The sequence below is a fragment of the Trichosurus vulpecula genome, chromosome 8 (genome assembly GCF_011100635.1).
Source record: "Trichosurus vulpecula isolate mTriVul1 chromosome 8, mTriVul1.pri, whole genome shotgun sequence".
In the NCBI taxonomy this organism is placed as follows: domain Eukaryota; kingdom Metazoa; phylum Chordata; class Mammalia; order Diprotodontia; family Phalangeridae; genus Trichosurus; species Trichosurus vulpecula.
The window spans coordinates 261,743,423-261,754,373 of record NC_050580.1 but is presented as its reverse complement, the minus strand read 5'-3'; positions in this window follow the sequence as shown (position 1 = coordinate 261,754,373).

Sequence of the window (10,951 nt, the reverse complement as noted above, 5' to 3'; positions counted from 1 at the left end):
TATATTTGAACTCAAGAGATGAGTCCTCTTGATCCCAGGGTCAACACTCTATCTACTGTGCCACCTGGAAGTTAAAAGGAGGGCATTGCTGTCGGTTGAGTGTGATGGGATTACTTAAAAAATTAAAATAAAATTAAGAGCTGAGAAAGAGAAATACACTGGGAAAAAGGGGAAAGGGAGAGGAAAAGGGGGGAATTATTTCACATAAAAGAGGCATGAAAGGAAGAGTCTTTGTTAGTGGAGGGAAAAATGGGAGGGTGGTGAGCAACTTGAACTTTATTCTCATCAGAATTGTGATCAAAGAGGGAATAACACAGACGATCAGTTGGGTATAGAAATTACCTTATGAATCAGCAAAGTAGGAGGGAAAGGAATAGGAGAAGGGGGAGGGGCTGCTAGAAGGAAAAACAGATTAAAGGAGGCAGTGATCAGAAGCAAAATAAACTTTTGGTGAGGGACAAGTAAAGACAGGGGAGACAGAGAGAGACAGGGAGACAGAGAGACAGAGAGAGACTGAGAAAAAGAGACAGAGAGAGACAGAGACAGAGAGAAAGAGAAAGAGGTAGAATGGAGGGAAATGCACAGTAATCATAACTGTTAATGTAAACGGGATGAACTCATCTATAAAACAGAAACAAATAGCAGAGTGGATCAGAAACCAGAATCCAAAAATATGTTGTTTACAAGAGACACATTTGAATCAGAGACAAACACACAGTAAAAATAAGGGCTTAGATCAGAATTTATTATGCTTCAGTGGAGGTAAAAAAAATAAACAAACATACAAATAGAGGTAACAAACATACAAATAGAGGTAACAATCATAACCTCAAACATAGCAAAAACAAAAATAAACCTAATTTGAAGAAATAAGCACAGAAATTACATTTTGCTAAAAGGCACTATAGAAAATTAAGTAAAAACAATACAAAACAAAAATGTTCCAAATTGCATGGCATCCAAATTCTTCAAGGAAAAGTTAAATGAGTTACAAGAGAAAACAGACAGTAAAACTATACTTGTGGAAGGCTTTAACTTTCCCTTCTCAGAACTAGATAAATCTAATGGTAAAAGACATAAGAAAGAAGTTAAGGAGATGAATAAAATTTTAGACAAGTTAGATATGATAGACCTCTGGAGAAAATTGAATGAGAATAGAAAAATGTGTACCTTTTTCTCGACTACACATGGCACCTTCACAAAAATTATCCATCTATCAGGACATAAAATCCTCACCACAATATGCAGAAAAGCAGAATACTAAATACACCATTTCCAGATCATAATGCAATAAAATTACATTCAATAAAGATCCATGGAAACATAGATTAAGAATTAATTAGAAATTGAATAATATAATCCTAAAGAATAAGTGTATCAAAGACCAAATCATAGAAACAAATAATTTAAACAAAGAGAATTACCATAATGAGACAGCATACCAAAATCTATAGGATATAACAAAAGCAGTACTGAGGGGAAAATTTATATCTCTAACTGCTTACATCAATAAAATAGAGAAAAGGGAGTGGAGCCAAGATGGCAGCTGGAAAGCAGGGACCTGCCTAGGGCTGTCCCCCAGGACCCTCCAAAACCTGATAAAAATGGCTCTGAACAAATTTTAGAACTGCAGAAGCCACAGAGTAGCAGAGGGAAGCAAGGCTCCAGCCCAAGACATCCTGGACGGTTACTGGGTAAAGTCTATCACCTGGAGCTGGGAGTGGAGATGAGCAGAGCCCAGTGTGGGCTATGTCCGGACCAACCGGACCTGGAGATGGGCAGAACAGGCCCTAGCACCCTGAATCAATGAGCTGAGGCAGTTACCAGACTTCTCAACCCACAAACACCAAAGACAACAGAGAAGGTTAGTGGGAAAAGCTGTGGGAGTGGAAGGAGTTTGAGGTTCAGCTATGACCCCGGGGGCAGCAGAGGTGGGGCAGCTACTGAACTACAGTTGCAGTTACTTCTGGCCCCAGGCGCACCTGGTGGGAGGAATTAAGTGGCGGATCAGAGCAGGAGTGAACAGCCTGCTGAAGATCTGAGTCAGGTCCAGGTTGGTGTTTCTTGGGGGAGGAGGAGTGCTGGTGTGGCAGAGCTGGCGCATTCCCCCGAAACATGGAACATAGAACTCTTTAGTCTACAAGCAGTCATACCCCACTGAAAAACTCAAGGGTCAAGTTAGTTTGCTGGGAACATTGCCAGGCAGCAAAAACACACCCAGATTCAGTCTCAGACTTTGGATTCTTTCTTTGGTGACAAAGAAGACCAAAACATACAGACAGAAGAAATTAACAAAGTCAAAGAGCCTACAACAAGAGCCTCCAAGAAAAACATGAACTGGTCTCAAGCCATGGAAGAGCTCAAAAAGGATTTGGAAAAGCAAGTGAGAGAAGTAGAGGAAAAATTGGGAAGAGAAATGAGAAGGATGCGAGAAAACCATGAAAAACCAGTCAATGACTTGCTAAAGGAGACCCCCAAAAATACTGAAAAATATACTGAAGAAAACAACAATAGAAAACAAAAATAGACTAACCCAAATGGCAAAAGAGCTCCAAAAAGCCAATGAGGAGAAGAATAGCTTGAAAGGCAAAATTACCCAAATGGAAAAGGAGGTCCAAAAGACCACTGAAGAAAACACTACCTTAAAAATTAGACTGGAGCAAGTAGAAGCTAGTGACTTGATGAGAAATCAAGATATTATAAAACAGAACCAAAGGAATGAAAAAATGGAAGACAATGTGAAATATCTCATTGGAAAACCACTGACCTGGAAAATAGATCCAGGAGAGATAATTTAAAAATTATTGGACTACCTGAAAGCCATGATCAAAAAAAGAGCCTAGATATCATATTTCAAGAAATTATCAAGGAGAACTGCCCTGATATTCTAGAGCCACAGGGCAAAATAGAAATTGAAAGAATCCACCGATCGCCTCCTCAAGTAGATCCCAAAAAGAAATCTCCTAGGAATATTGTCGCCAAATTCCAGAGCTCCCAGATCAAGGAGAAAATACTGCAAGCAGCCAGAAAGAAACAATTTGAGTATTGTGGAAACCCAATCAGAATAACCCAAGATCTGGCAGCTTCTACATTAAGAGATTGAAGGGCTATTCCAAAGGTCAATGGAGCTAGGATTAAAACCAAGAATCAGCTACCCAGCAAAACTGAGTATCATGCTCCAAGGCAAAATATGGATTTTCAATAAAATAGAGGACTTTCATGTTTTCTCAGTTAAAAGACCAGAGCAGAATAGAAAATTTGATTTTCAAACACAAAAATCAAGAGAAGCATGAAAAGGTAATCAAGAAAAAGAACAAGAAAAAGAAATTGCAAGGGACTTACTAAAGTTGAACTGTTTTGTTTACATTCCTACGTGGAAAGATGATGTGTACGATTCATGAGACCTCAGTATTAGGGTAGCTGAAGGGAATATGCATATATTTACATATCTATATGTATATATTATATATATATATGTTTATATAGATATATATAAAAGTAAATGTGTATATGTGTATATATGTATGTGTATATATATGTGTGTGTATATATATATATATATATATATATATATATATAGAGAGAGAGAGAGAGAGAGAGAGAGAGAGAGAGAGAGAGAGAAGAGAGAGAGAGCAGGCACAGGCTGAGTGGAAGATGAAGGGAAGATATCTAAAGGAAATAAAATCAAATTAAGGGACGAGAGAGAAATATTTGAGAGAGGGAGATAGGGAGAGATAGAATGGGTAAATTACCTTGCATAAAAGTGGCAAGAAAAAGCAATTCTGTAGGAAGAGAAGAGAAGGCAGGTGAGGGGGGAATGAGTGAATCTTGCTCTCATAAGATTTGACCTGAGGAGGGAATACCATACATAACCATTTGGGTATCTTACCCCACAGGAAAGAAGAAGGAAGAAGATAAAAAGGGGGGGATGATAGAAGGGAGGGCAGATGGGGGTGGAGGTAATCAAAAACAAACACTTTCTAAAGGGGACATGGTCAAGGGAGAAAGTTCAATAAAGGGGGATAGGTTAGGCAGGAGCAAAATATAGTTAGTCTGTCGCAACATGAGTATTGTGGAATGGTTATACATAATGATACACATGTGGCCTATGTTGAATTGCTTGACATCTTAGGGAGGGTGGGTGGGAAGGGAAGAGGGGAGAGAATTTGGAACTCAAAGTTTTAAAAACCGATGTTCAAAAACAAAAAGAAAAGTTTTTGCATGCAGCTAGAAAATAAGATACACAGGCAATGCCCTACAAGAAAGGTAGGGAAAAGAGGATGGGAGGGGAGTGGGGTGACAGAAGGGCGGGCTGACTGGGGAGCAGGGCCACCAGAACATATGCCATCTTGGAGTGAGGGGGAGGGTAGAAATGGGGAGAAAATTTGTAATTCAAACTCTTGTGAAAATCAATGCTGAAAACTAAATATATTAAATGAAAAAAAAGAAAACACTACCTTAAAAATTAGATTGGAGCAAGTGGAAGCTAGTGATTTGATGAGAAATCAAGATATTATAAAACAGAATCAAAGGAATGAAAAAATGGAAGACCATGTGAAATATCTCATTGGAAAAAACACTGACCTGGAAAATAGATCCAGGAGAGAAAATTTAAAAATTATTAGACTACCTGAAAGCCATGATCAAAAAAAAAAAAAAAAGAGCCTAGATATCATCTTTCAAGAAATTATCAAGGAGAACTGCCCTGATATTCTAGAGCCAAAGGGTAAAATAGAAATTGAAAGAATATGGTGTAAGAATATGGTTTTTTTTTTTGGTTCTGTTTCTTCTTTCTCATGATTCATTCCATTGGTCATAATTCTTCTCCACAACTTGACTAGTGCATAAATTAATTCAATGCGAAGTTATACATGATAGTTATGTGAGACTCCATGCCGTCTTGGGGAAGGAGGGTGGAGGGAGGGGAGAAAATCTGGAACTCAAAACTATGTAGAACCGTGTGTGGTAAACTAAAAATAAATAAATTAATTAAAAAAAAAAGATGAAAAGGAAAAAATAAATTGAAAGAATTTTCCTATCGCCTCCTGTAAAAGATCCCCAAAAGAAAACTCCTAGGAATAATGTTGCCAAATTCCATAACTCCCAGATCAAGGAGAAAATACTGCAAGCAGCCAGAAAGAAACAATTTGAGTATTGTGCAAACACAATCAGAATAATACTAGATCTAGCAGCTTCCACAATAAGGGATCGAAGGCCTTGGAATATGGTATTCCAGAGGTCAATGGAGCTAGGATTAAAACCTAGAATCACCTACCCAGCAAAACTGAGTATCATGCTCCAAGGTAATGATTTTCAATAAAATAGAGGACTTTCAAGCTTTCTCAGTGAAAAGATCAGAGCTGAATAGAAAATTTGACTTTCAAACACAAGAATCAAGAGAAGCATGAAAAGGTAAACAAGAAAGAGAAATCGTAAGGGACTTTCTAAAGTTGAACTGTTTTGCTTACATTCCTACATGGAAAGATGATGTATATAATTCATAAGACCTCAGTATTAGGGTAGCTGAAAGGAGTATAGACAGAGGGCACAGGGTGAGTTGAATATGAAGGGATGATATCTAAAAAAATAAAATCAAATTAAGGGATGAAAGAGGAATACATTGAGAGAGGGAGAAAGGGAGAGATAGAATGGGGTAAATTATCTCACATGAAAGTGGAAAGAAAAGCAGTTCTATTGGGGGGTAAGAGGGAGAATGTGAGGGGGAATGAGTGAATCTTGCTCTCATCAGAGTTGACCTGAGGAGGGAACAACGTACACACTCAATTGGGTATCTTACCCCACAGAAAAGATGGAAGGAGATAAAAAAAAGGGGGATGTTAGAAGGGAGGGCAGATGGGGGAGGAGGTATTCAAAAGCAAACACTTTTGAAAAGGGACAGGGTCAAGAGAGAAAATTGAATAAAGTGGGATAGGATAGGAAGGAGCAAAATATAGTTAGTCTTCCACAACATGAGTATTGTGGAAGGGTTTTGCATAATGATACACATGTGGCCTATGTTGAATTGCTTGCCTTCTTAGGGAGGGTGGGTGGGGAGGGAAGAGGGGAGAGAATTTGGAGCTCCAAGTTTTAAAAGCAGATGTTCAAAAAAAGGTTTTTGCATGCAACTAGGAAATTAGATATACAGGCAATGGGGCATAAACATCTATCTTGCCCTACAAGAAAGTAAGGAAAAAGGGAATCAGGGGAGTAGGGTGACATACAGACACATCATCACCATCACCACCACCAATCATCATCATTATAGCCAGCATTTATATAACACTTACTCTGTGCCAGGCACTGTGCTAAGAACATTACAAATAATATCTTATTTGATGTTTGCAGCAATCTTTGTGGTAGGTACTATTACTATCTTCATTTTACAGTTGAGACAACTGACACAAACAGTGACTTTCTCAAGGTCACACAGTGTCCGAATCTAGATTTGAACTCAGATCTTCCCAACTCCACACCTAGTGCTTTATCTACTGTGCTACTTAACTGCCACATGTACATATTTGATACATGTGCACATGTGTATGCATATATGTACACATATATGTGTGTGCGTGTATGTGTGTATATGTGTTTAAAGACAGAATATTTCAGTCCTGCAGACAGACAATACAAGTCCCAGCATGGAACTGGGAGATAGACTATCATGTGTATAGAATGGGAAGTAAATTTTTGGTGTTGGATTGAGGAGTGAATAAAGTGTTGGATGAAACATGGCAATGTAGAAAGATGCCGTATTGTAGAGAACTTGACCTTCTGAAAAGAGGCCTCTCTATTTGACCCCAGAGTTAATAAGGAACCAATGGAAGTTATTGACTAGGGGGTAGTGACAAGGTTAGACCTACAATGTAGGGAAATCAATTTGCACTGATGTGGAGGATGAACTGAAAAGGGGAGAAATTTGAGATACGGAAACCAATTAGAAAGCTACTGCAATAGACAAAGCCTGAGGTAGATGATATGTTACTTTCTACAGGAGGCCTGTCCCAGGATCCATGTCTAGTAAGACTTTCCCACTAATGTGGTTTTCAGTCTACTCTGTATGAATCATAAAATTACCTAATTATTTATATGTTGTATTCCTCATTAGAATGTAAGTTACTTTAGGGCAAGAATGTTTTTGCTTTTCTTTGTATTGCTACTTTTTACCACAGTAAGTGTTTAAGAAAGGAATCATTTTGCTTCCATCTAAGACAGGGGTGGGGAACCTGGGGTCTTGAGGCCACATGTGGCCCTCTAGGTCTTCAAGTGTGGCCCTTTGGCTGAATCCAAACTTCGCTGAACAAATCTTTTTATTTGATTGAATCCAAACTTCACAAAACAAGTCTTTTTATTAAGGGGATTTATTCTGTGAAGTTTAGATTCAGTCAAAGGGCCCCACTTGAGGACCTAGAGGGCTACATGTGACCTTGAAGCTATAAGTTCCCCACCTCTGATAAGGCTTACTAGTCTATAAAGAAAGAAAAGGCTCATCTTGCCTTTACTGTTTATATTTTTTTGGTAATTTACTTGCTCTTGAAAATGGCCTGGGCTTTGGCACAGTGACATATTTGTATGTTCAGTGGGACACTGGATTTTCGCTAGTTGAGTCAGAGGAAGGTGATAGGATGGGTAGAAACAATCCCTTGCTGATTCTTCAAATACAAAAAAAAAAAATTAAAAAAAAACAACAACAACAACAAGAAAGAGGGTTAATTTCTAGGCAAAGACTAGTATGTACTTTTGTCTCTACCTAGGCTGTCAATATAAGGACCTATGTTGGTTCATCTACTTAAAGATAAAGACCCATTTTTAAGTTGTGCATTTCATACTATTGTATCAACCACTTTTGCTGTAAATTCCCAAGGGATAATGAATTACAAAACTTGTAATAAATGTAGATTTTTGACTTAATTTTGTAGAAAAAAATATTATTTGAACACTTACTATAGGGAGGGTAGAATTCTGAGAGGAAGAAGGAAAAAAATGTGATTGGGGGTCTAAAACTGCAAAGGTTTGGATAGTTCAGACAAAAATTCAATATATTTCATTAATTCTCAGTGTATTCAAATTAATCCTTTTCAACTTACCTCATAACTAATTTCTATATTATTTTACATTTACTTTCCATCCTGGTTCAGTTATAAATAATGCAACTTTACAGTATGATGGGTACCATCCACATTCGGCTCTGAAATAGGAAACTGTAATAACTGTATTTTTAGATGTAATTCACAGGTTAAACCTGGTGGGAATTGCTTTCTTCCACGCGAACTCTTAAGGATGAAACATTTCATAACACATGTGTTGCTTTCTTCCTATCTCTGATGATCACTATAGGCTGAAAGATAGAGTTGATGATAAAGGCAATGCAACAGACTTATACCTTGGGTTTCATCAGGAAAGTATTGTTGGTCTCATATCAGGAAAGTGTTGATATGAGACCAACTCCCACATTAATTTAGAGGAAAGGGGGGGGAATATATTCTCTAAAGGTTGTGTAAATTTCTCTCCATACATTGACCAATAGTAAATCTTTTTAGATCACTTTCAGCTTTATAGTTTCCTCCAGCAGTTTGGTTGTTGGCCCAGATTTATCAAGGTCTGACAGAATGCAATTGAAATCTCCCTGAAAAACAAAATCTCTGCAAAGAACAGGAAAAAAAAGTCTATAAATACTCTCATCCTGAGGATAGAATCTTTTGAACTGAATATATATATATATATATATATATTAATATATCTATTCCCATAGACTATTTGGGAAATTTTCCTAGAATGATAAACACATGGGCTTCTCCTATTCAGATAATTAACATCTGTTATATACAAAATGTTGCCCTTTCCTCCTTAAAGCCAGCAGGAAGCAGAGACTGCACCTTTTACCTTGTAGATGAAATCCTTCTTAAACCATGACCATTAGGTTATATTCCTCTCCAAAGATACTACTACAGCATTAGTATGCCCATTGTTGACCCTAGACAAATCATACCATTAGAGAATTTTAAACAGCATTACTATGTCACATTTACATAGATGAGTATAGTTTATAAAATGCTATTGATTGAATTAGTTTATTATTTTTTTTCCTCACAGTAACCCTGGGAGTTAATCAGAAAAAGTATCATTCTCAGCTTATAAGGAAGAAACCAATATTCAGAAAACTTAATTTGGCCAAAGTCACACAGCTATAAATATCAGGGTGGAGCAGAACATAGATATTTTGATTACTAATCAAATACTCTTTTCACTGTACTCTTCTCTTCCCTAATCCAATTGTTACAATAAGTATTTTACTCCCCAAGAGTCAATCAGGCAACTCACATTTATTAAGTACCTACTATATCCTGGGACTGTATTACACACTGAGGATACAAAAAGAAAAATGAAATAATGCCTGCCCTCAAGGAACTTACATAATATTGAATATTAGGGAGGAAGAAATGAATGCATATGAGAATTTACAGAATATGTACTTCATAAATGCAAGGTTACCTTTCCCAGGTAACTTGATCCTAACATGAGTCTAACTGTCATAAGCCTGTTATAGTTCCATATTACAATCATCTGCAGCTTGGATTCTTTTACTGATTGCATACAATTTCTGCTTCAACAGAAATGACTATTATCTAGGCTCTTGTTTCATTCCTAAACAATATAGTATATCAGTAACCTCTATCCTTGATTTAGAAAGTGGAAACCTAATTAGAAGTTCTTGTTAGTCTTTGCTAAATATCATTGTCCAGATAAATGTCACATTGTGACATTACTGGAGGCCTCCATCCTTAGCAATTCTAAAACTGATGAAATATCTTCTACAGTATGAACCAATGACTTTATTAATAGTATCTCTGCTACAAGGGCATTAGCTGATGTTTGGAGATGATTTTTTTTACCTGCAATATGGGAGATTTCCATAGATCTTTTTCTTTGCTGACTAATATTTTATGCTTTTCTTGTCCTCCTTAAATAAGTGATTTCATCATATAGTCTTTTCCAATAGTTGTCAAAAAGTATGAATTTCTTTTTTGAAAATTCATGTGTTTACATCAGCAAAACAGAAAAGGTGAATAGGTCTTCAACAAGACAGTAATTTATTGTTGTAAAAATTATCCTGGGCTAAGCCCCTTCCTTGAAATAACTGTAGCACAGAACCATAGAAATTCAAAAAGAACAAAGCACTCATGGGAGAACGACAGGATTAAAAATACTGACATTAGAATTAATATGCTAATGGTTCATCCTGAAAAACCTCCAGCAATATCCACTTAAACAATATAATATCTTAACACATGTTGAGATCTAGGGGTGCTGGAAACCCTGAAATTCAAGGGCAAAAGGCACGGGTCTGCCTCAAGCCTTCTTTAAGTCAGATACAAGTTTTATTATAGTGCCAATGCAAGCAGGCCAGATTTTAAGAATCTGATCCATTTAGTGGGGTTGAAATGGACACTTTTGTGCAGAAAGACTGTGGGAGGATCTGGATGGGATTGAGGAGCCTGGGGTGGGCCAGGTGCAGACAAAAAGGGCCACAGTGACAGGGCAGTTAAAAGGATTATTGACTGTGATGGCAATGCCTCAGGCAAATGCTAGAGAATTAGTTCAGGTGGTCCAGGTCCCAAAGACATGGTTTTTTCCTTTTAAGGGTTCGGTGAAAAATACCATCCCCATGACTTATGTGGAAAAAGAATCTGAGACTTAATGATGAAAGGTCAATATGAGGCAAACATGGCAGGAAACAGAATTCATATAATCTGAGGCTGAATACCAGTCCTACTGTACTCGGCCCTGATCAGAACAGTTCTGGACACTGCATTCAGTTCTGGACACAAAAATTTAACCATTGACAACCTGAAGAGTGTCCAAAGAGGGCACCCAGAATGATGAAGGCTTTGACACCGTGCCACATAAAAATCAATCAAAAGAACTGAAAATGTTTAGCCTAGAAAAGAAAAAA